We start from the raw sequence: 9,108 nt of genomic DNA, 5'->3' as shown, positions 1-9,108 counted from the left end.
TGTCAATTATAAAACATAAATGAATACATATGCTTTTTACTCAGTCTGCAAATAAACCATATATGCCTTTGTGCATGTGCCCGGCATACAAAAATAATTATCTTTTTAAGGTAATTTTAGTCCACATACATATGAAATTATAAAATGCTTTTGCAAACGAGTTGAGTAACGTACAACTGAAAAGGCCATGTTTACAAATTATTGGCTATGTCTGAAATTCGTTTTTCTTTAAAATTTTCTTTTCAAAAGAGTTATCTCTTTAAGGTTATTTTAGTCAACAATGAATAGTCCACATACATATGAAATTATAAAACGCTCTTGCAAACGAATTGAGTAACGTACAATTGAAAAACGCCATCTTGCATTGATGAGTGAGTGCTACTTAATTCCCGGCAATTAAGTAGCACTCAATCATCAATGCAAGATCCTCGTTGGAATACTATACTGCGTGACCGAACTACAAACATGTTCATATAACAGATAACTTGTTAAGGCCACAAACACAAGTTTTCTATTTCTACATTCCTGGAATTAATGAAGTTCTACACCAAAGGTCACAGGTTCGCACATACACGCAGACCAGTCGTAGGAAAAGACACAGCGGGATCTGTAAATAAACTTTGACATACACGTACACTACTCCAAAGGTCAAATACCCTCAGCACTTAATGATAAGCATTGATATATCAACAAATACCCAGTCAAGCTGTTGATTTACGAACGCTAGCGATATGATTATACACCTTATTGTACATGTCTATACAAGGGGTGTGATTTAAGAACCACCTAATGGAAGGAAATGCCCTACCCCCATACAGGGTTCAATTAAACTCTTCATGTGTACGTAGATCAGACATAGTTAATAACTATTTGTGACCTTGAACCAGCTTAACCTTGAAAGGGAGGAATGCAAATGAAAGGGAGAGAAATCTCACCCCTGCTAAACACACATTCCTGTTTCGACATGAAGTGTACACCCCTTTGTGTATACTCGCCATTGTGACGAAATTAAACTGATCGCGAATATTTGTGTTTATGTCAGTACTAAAGGAGTTTCATGCGGGTTTTGGTAAGTATTATACACGCTTGTGTCAGGCCATGTAGTTTCTCACAGTATTAGTATTTATAGGAGTATCATCGATGTTGTTGTTGTTGGTTTTGTTATTGGTTGTGGCATCCGCATTAAGCCTGACCATTCAAATGATTAATGGTGCGAGCTACTTGCCGAGTAGCTGATCTTCTATTGGCAGAAATTTACAGCGATTATGTTCATTCAACTCTACACACAATTTCATTGTTTGTGATGGCAGATATTTTCTTAGACATAACAAAACATTCATGTCGTTCATGAACACAATATATAGATTTAGCACCATAGACATGTGGATTGTAAATAATACCTTTATCAAAACCTGTATCCTGACAATGTAAATCAAAGCGCTGAAGGCACTGAAGTTGTTCGCTATTGCATAGCTAAAGAAACTTCAGCGTACAGTTTATATAGTATTGACAGACCTGTACGCTGAAGCTAACCCCGTATCGAAAGTCAACCAGAGTCATAACATATTTATTTCACGCTATAAATCAAAGAAAGCTCATTTTCTTGGATACATTTCTACATATATTGGTGAATGAATATAAAATACTGCATCGGGGATTATTTTAAGGTTCAAATGTTTCAAATGCATCTTACAATATACGAAAATAACTCTCATCAGTCCGAAATTCACAATTTTGACGCCATTGTCGCTTTGTCACGTGACGAGTTTTCATTTGGATACTTTCGGATCGACCTTGACATTATTTGCTGAAATTGTAAACATTACTTTCGTTTTCTGAAATCTATTATTTATGATAAACAACTTACGTCTGGTGGATTATAAGACTGATTTCAGTGTGAATCAGGTAGTTTTAAATGATATTTACTTTGAGTTTGTATCTACACTACAATTTGTTTACAAAACAAGCCAGAATAATCTAAAATACCGGGAAATGTCATTCTGAATTTGAAAACACTTGAGCACATGGTATGTTACTAAAAATAGAAATAACGTCATATGACCGTGAAATCTCGGGAGATTCGCATTTCAAGTAAGTTTGTCACATCGCTGTTTTTCTCGATATGTAAAAGCAGAATAGATAAATTTTAAATGTTTAAGATAGTATTTTGTGAAAGATTATATCAATTTAATGTGAAAAATGTCAATCTTTCCGATCAAGTGGTTGACTTGGGACAATAACTACATTTAAAAGCTGTTTTGGACAGGTCTTTATTAACTGTTAATTTTTCGGGAATTTCTGGTTGACTTTCCTAATGGGGTTGGTCCATAACTATAAAGTTGCGCCAGTCAAAAATCATAAAAAGCGACATTTAAAGTTATGGTAGCCAGAACTAGCTATTGCATAATCTTAGACGCAACTCAGTTTTCAAAATTATGTTATAGCTTTTTATATCGCGAGTTTGAAATGAACACAACCCATTCTATTTATAAAGAGTGTGTCTTAAAGCACAGGTCAAGATGTGTGTGCACTGTTTATCCTCATATTTATGTTATAGAGGTAACTTAGACAAAATAACAACAATATGTCTCTTTTTTCGCAATTGGTTGCTGCACTGGCAACCATCTTTAAAATTTTGGTTGCCTTGCTAAAGAATTACAAGCCTAATATCATGTACATGTTGTGTTATATGTATCTAATACTTTATCTATTTTCTTCAAATTATTGAGCAACAATTTTGCCAACATGACAGACTTTTAATGCATCATGTCTTGTTGTTAGCGGAATTGAATCATTTCCTAGGCCTTATTGATCCACAGTCGCCAATTTGTATTCTATGTTTAATTGGATTAAGTTGTCCAAGCTTTGAAAAAGCTAGTAACCCTGCTTTTTAGCCCAACTGTAACCAACTTTTGAAATTGAGTTTCCAGATTTCCTGCAGGTCTTAAATTTAATCTACTGGCCCCAGGCTAACAGGTAACCACTAAACCTGTAAGTTATTCATGATGTAAGATCTGACAGTGTATTGATCTCAATCAATTTGAAAGTCTGAAGACATTAAAGGGACCTTTTCACGTTTTAGTAAATTGACATAATTAAACGATTTAATAATTTGGAGAGTTCTGTTGTTGTCGTTATATTTTTTCATTCTTCGAGTATTGCTTATTTAAAGTATATCTCATTGTATGAGCACGGATGGCCGAGTGGTCTAAACGATAGATTTTATTCCAGGGATCGGTGGTTGGAGCCCAGTTGAGGGTAACTTTTTTTTTCTTTAATTTTATTCTTGTTTTTATTTAATGGAGCTTTTAAGATCCAATGTTTACATTTATCAATATTAAGCATTTAATGACAAACTGTGAAAAGGCCCCTTTTAGATGTTTACTAAAAAATGCCACAAGGTAAAAATTGAGAACTCATTGGTTGTTTATTTGATTTAAAACTGATTTTGTTTATTTGCCTTGTCAGCAAGGTTACCTTGAAGTTATTATCACTTTTATCTTTTTTCAAATCATTAATAGAAAAGATAATTTAAGCGTCATTTTGGGGAAAAAAGGGCGTAATGCATATGCATTAATTGTCATCCCAGTACCAGAGACTCTCTTTAAACGAAAAACACCATAAAATCAGAAAGTGTCGTCCTTGATTAGCTTGTGCGCATTGCACAGGCTAATCAGTGTGCACAGGCTAATCTGGGACACCACTTATTTGACATGCATTAAGCCCCGTTTTCCCTGAAAGCAGCCAATATGTACCGACTTCAATGCCAAACTGGCCAATGTCGTCGCACAAGCTGTTAAATACTTTTGATTACATGTACATACACACACTTACTGTCTGCAGTGTACCTGGGGTGAAGTATAAACAGACAGATGCGGTGGTTATCGTTCTTAGCGTAGTTAAGAGCAGACTGACTTGCAACGCATACCACTAACCTTAATTGTCTGCAAGCGAACAACTAAAAAGCTACCTTTACAAGCCGGTAAGCTGTTTGTATTGAGACATTTTATGTTCATGTTTGCGGTTAATGCGTGTTAATCAAGAGGCAACAACACTATATTTTTCATTATGATTATCCGCTATAAATTATACGTTAATTGTTCAAATAAATTGCATAGTATAACACATTAAATGTTCCTTTTTAGTGTATCGTTTATTTACAAAATATAACAGATTCACTAGTTGTCATACCCGTCGTTCGATAATATATGTCAACATGCCGAGAGTAAATACAATTACACTCAGCACTTCATGATAAGTGTTGAGAAATAAACAAATACCAAAGTACGTTCTTGGCCTACCAAACACAAATGATATGACGTGTCACCTCATTGAACAGAACGGTTATACACGCAAGACTATGGCGTACCATTTGGGTCGAAAGTCTATGTAGCCTTCTAGGTAAACATAAATTTGTAATTCGAAGTACATATTGTACTTCAAAGTACAAAAATTGTACTTTGAAGAACAAATATGAAATACACTTCGAAGTAAATATTTGTACAATTTGTACTTCGACGTACATGTTTGTACTTCGACGTAGCCATTTTTTGAACAGCCAATCAAAACACTCGTCTCTTGAGCCGCTTTTTCTTCAAATTTATTCATAATAAATGTTTAAAATCTCTTTTTTAATAGAGGACAAAATGAATAAAAATATCAAAATTGAAAAAAAACAACAACAAAGAATTAAAAATAAGTATCTACTTGACGGTATTTTTTCTAAAATCGTTTTAAGGCCACAACAAATTGATTATGGATTTTAGCCAACCAGAAATGGAGCATCGAGCAAAATAAAAATTAATTTACTTTTATTCCATTTTTTTTTTTAAATCGCAGGCGAGCGAAAAGCGAAAAATAAATAAAAACAAATATTGTTTATATAAATTGATACTATTTTTCAAAGACCTAAAGATAACTATATATCTATAGGTATGTGTATATTTTAACATAGCACATATATTGGTCTAATTTGAGTGCAAAAAAGACTAGTATACATTCTAGTATTATGACTAGTACTAATATATATATTAAAACAATAGCAGTACAACAAAAAGAGGGAACAATTTTTTAATCAAATCAATTTAAACAAGCAAATTTGTTCAATTGACATCGCCCGGCAATATACTTCTGGACACAAAAGCTTTTTGGAAGGATGGAAAACGCCAACGTGCATCATCCTCTTTTCCACATATATACTCATACTAAGTTTCAATGAAATCCGTCAAAGCACTCCCAAGATATGGCTCAGTACACACAAACATTTTTTTCAAGATATAAAGGGCCATAACTCCGTTATTATCCTATGGTGTACACTTCCATTTTGCGTGCATCATACTCTTATCGATATATTTACTCATACCAAGTCTCAATGAAATCCGCCAAAGCACTTCCAAAATATGGCCTCGGACACAAAAGCATTATTTCAGTATACAAAGGGTCATAACTCTGTTATTAACAGATGGTGTACAGTGCCATTTGGTGTGCATCATCCTCTTATCCATATATATACTCATACCAAGTTTCAATGAAATCCGCAAAAGCACTTCCAAAATATGGCTGCGGACACAAAAGTGCCGGAGGGAAAGACGGATGGACGGACAGACGGACAACGCCAAAACAATATCACTCCGCCTATTGCGGGGGATAAAAACAACATACTTTTCCAAGAAACCTGCAATCACGAATGACTAGAACCAGCTTAAATCTTAAGGCAAAACAAATACAATCTGTAATAATAGAAGTAAAACTGGTAAGGACTAAACACATATTTTTAAAGTTAAAGTATTTGCTGTTTAATCCAATCCATGATTATACGCCCGTCTATGACGGGACGTATTATGGTATACCCCGCGTCCGTCTGTCCGTCCGTCCGTCCGTCCGTCTGTTAATGTCGTACGCTACGTCAAATATCCTTTGACAGATTTTCTTCAAATTTTAACACAATCTTAATATTGATAAACCCTGATCCCCTTTCGTTTTTGACGGAATTCTGAATTGTCGTTCCAGAGTTATGGGACTTTGTTCGTCAAAATTTCGTGATTTCATTGAATGTCCTACTGTAGCTCAAATATCCTTCGATGGATTTTTTTCAAATTTCAACACAATCTTAATATTGATAAACCCTGATCCCCTTTCGTTTTTGACGGAATTCTGAATTGTCGTTCCAGAGTTATGGGACTTTGTTCGTCAAAATTTCGTGATTTCATTGAATGTCCTACTGTAGCTATATAAAAATGTTAAAGTTGTTATAACTTTGGTATGCTTGGACCTAGAGTCTTGAAACTTGACATGAAGGTTGGCCAGAACTAGTAAGTAACCACTGGACATTTCAAGGTCATTCATTTGAAGGTCAAGGTCACTGTGACCTTGAATGTAAAAATGTTAAAGTTGTTATAACTTTGGTATGCTTGGACCTAGAGTCTTGAAACTTGACATGAAGGTTGGCCAGAACTAGTAAGTAACCCCTGGACATTTCAAGGTCATTCATTTGAAGGTCAAGGTCACTGTGACCTTGAATGTAAAAATGTTAAAGTTCTTATTTCATGTTATAACTTTGGTATGCTTGTACCTAGAGTCTTCAAACTTGAAATAAAGATTGGCCAGTACTAGAAGATGACCACTGGTCATTTCAATGTCATTCATTTGAAGGTCAAGGTCACTGTGACCTTAAATGTTAAAATGTTAAAATTGTTATAACTTTGGTATGCTTGGACATAGAGTCTTCAAACTTGACATGAAGGTTTGCAAGCACACTTAGATGACCACTGGTCATTTCAAGGTCATTCATTCTAAGGTCAAGGTCACTGTGACCTTAAATGTTATTGTTGTTCATGTATCCTACCGTAGCTCAAATATCCCCCGATGGATTTTTTATACGCCCGTCTATGACGGGACGTATTATGGTATACCCCGCGTCCGTCTGTCCGTCCGTCCGTCCGTCCGTCCGTCTGTTAATGTCGTACGCTACGTCAAATATCCTTTGACAGATTTTCTTCAAATTTTAACACAATCTTAATATTGATAAACCCTGATCCCCTTTCGTTTTTGACAGAATTCTGAATTGTCGTTCCAGAGTTATGGGACTTTGTTCGTCAAAATTTCGTGATTTCATTGAATGTCCTACTGTAGCTCAAATATCCTTCGATGGATTTTTTTCAAATTTCAACACAATCTTAATATTGATAAACCCTGATCCCCTTTCGTTTTTGACGGAATTCTGAATTGTCGTTCCAGAGTTATGGGACTTTGTTCGTCAAAATTTCGTGATTTCCATGCTCATGTACTTATAAAATAAACCATGTATTCAAATACAAATAAACTGAAGTAAAAAAATGATTCAAAGGGTTATTTATTACCTTACTACTTCATTGGCGAACGACGGGCGTATCATGCGCTCATGGCGCAGCTTTTATTTTTCATTTTCTATCACATGTCAACACTAATACATCATATGAACATAATTTTCTTTTGGTGTCATTTTCAAACCAAAAAACAAAGTAGGAATGGAAGGCCTGAATGAGTTCACTTGACGTTTTGCTTTTTAATAAACTTCTTGGCGCCCCATGCCAAGTTGTTGCCTCTTTTCCAGAATGTCGACATAAACCTAAGACGTCATCATCATATATTTGAAAGCATCGCGCTCACTGTTAATGCTAGGATTAGGAAGGCGCTCATTGTTTATAGTGAACTCAATAACTTTTTTGTCCAATGCCACTGCGACACTAAGTTGCATGTTAACTTAATGTTTGACATTTTTATTTTATCACTACCGCCTAGTTTAGTTCTTCTTGAATGCTCTGAGCTTTTATGAGTACATACGTACAGCTCATAGGGTCAATAGCTGGGAGTGGGAGTTGGATTATTGCAACTACCGCTTAGTTTACCACAAATTTTTACCGCATTGACGCATTCTGTTGATATTTCGCATCCCGATGCAGATGCTGCTGCGAGGAACAAAGCACGGAAATCATCAGTAATGCGATGATTGATTGCAACTGGCGGAACAATTACGTTTCCGTTAACATATTTCACTGAAACAACGAGGCAGACGGACGCCGCCATTCTTTTACCATAAACCAATCAATATCGGAAAGCTTTATAACAGTCTATATCGTAAAATACGTAGGCTAAATTAAACTAAATCATTAAACGAATATGTGCGGAGCACAAATTGTTGCTGCGGGCGAAAAATAAAAATAAAAATAATTTTATTTCGTTTTAAGATTTTTAGGTGCGGGAAATCCATCGAACATGTTATCAACTTGTTGTGGCCTAAGTAATAAATATTATTAACTGCTGAGACCGGTGATGATGCAAACCTTTTGATGTGTAAAGAAAAAAAATTGCACTTCACCGATGGAGTTAAAATTGAAATATTATTACATATTAATATGCAAATAATAGTGAAATAGTTTTAATCAAATATGCAAATATTGCATCGGTGAAGTATAATTTTTTTGTGGGGATCGAAAAGTTGACATAAGTTAATCAAATATGGTCATAATACACTAAATAGTTTCCCTATATAATTCAATGTAAAAGCGACAATTTTGAGCGAAAATAAATGCAACATTTTGCACATAGAGACCCCCATAACCATACCTTTTCTTAAAGGCCATTCTAAGCGGAATCGATTTATGCAATAAAAAAGATATGTCATGTACAAAGCAAGAAAAAACTTGACACAAATCAAAATCGACTGTTTTTGCAACTTTTTTTTCGGCCGTCTCTTAGTGGAATGTAACCTTTTCTAATGCAATGGTTTACAATAGTCTTCACGTGTATCATATTTCAGGGATTCAGTAGTAAACACCTATTCATTCCCTACCATTTTCTCCGCAAGATAACACCCGAATAGTGGTAAAAAGTGTAAAAAATGCCTTCCTGTCAACTATGATATTTTTTTAGAGAATACAGCCCTACATGAAGCGATCATTTAGTGTATTGTAACCATATGTGGACTCAGTTTTCACTCTGGATCAGCAGACGATTTATTTACGGAGGAATCCGAGATAGCCGATGTATCACGATTGCTCATTTTTTTGCAGTTTCAAAGCAACAGATGTAAGGTGTCTTCTGATTGGCTAACACTCAAGGGTCGGTAAA

At 35.0% G+C, this 9,108-nt stretch overlaps 1 protein-coding gene and 1 long non-coding RNA gene across 6 annotated transcripts in view; one reads left to right on the top strand and one right to left on the bottom strand.

The window, feature by feature from the left end:
* Positions 1 to 908: 908 nt before the first annotated feature.
* The window catches only part of LOC127837144 (piwi-like protein 1), a 61,482-nt gene continuing 53,282 nt past the window's right edge, over positions 909 to 9,108 (top strand). For 2 of the 5 annotated variants that reach the window (XR_008029133.1, XM_052363994.1), the window contains exons 1-2: positions 909 to 1,069; positions 3,844 to 3,982. The gene's annotated coding sequence lies outside the window, so the exon portion shown is untranslated. Of the gene's footprint in view, positions 1,070 to 3,231; positions 3,259 to 3,843; positions 3,983 to 9,062; positions 9,100 to 9,108 lie in introns of those variants that run through there. The other 3 variants (XR_008029134.1, XR_008029137.1, XR_008029138.1) reach the window with 3 other exon arrangements.
* On the bottom strand, positions 5,823 to 7,412 carry LOC127837145 (uncharacterized). The gene is made up of 2 exons (XR_008029141.1): positions 6,514 to 7,412; positions 5,823 to 6,368 (listed from the first exon to the last, which is right to left on the bottom strand). It is a non-coding gene; the product is annotated as an uncharacterized LOC127837145 (long non-coding RNA).

This window comes from Dreissena polymorpha, chromosome 7 (assembly GCF_020536995.1).
Source record: "Dreissena polymorpha isolate Duluth1 chromosome 7, UMN_Dpol_1.0, whole genome shotgun sequence".
NCBI classification, from domain to species: domain Eukaryota; kingdom Metazoa; phylum Mollusca; class Bivalvia; order Myida; family Dreissenidae; genus Dreissena; species Dreissena polymorpha.
Note: the sequence above shows the minus strand (reverse complement) of the source record. Positions and strands in the feature narration are given on the sequence as shown.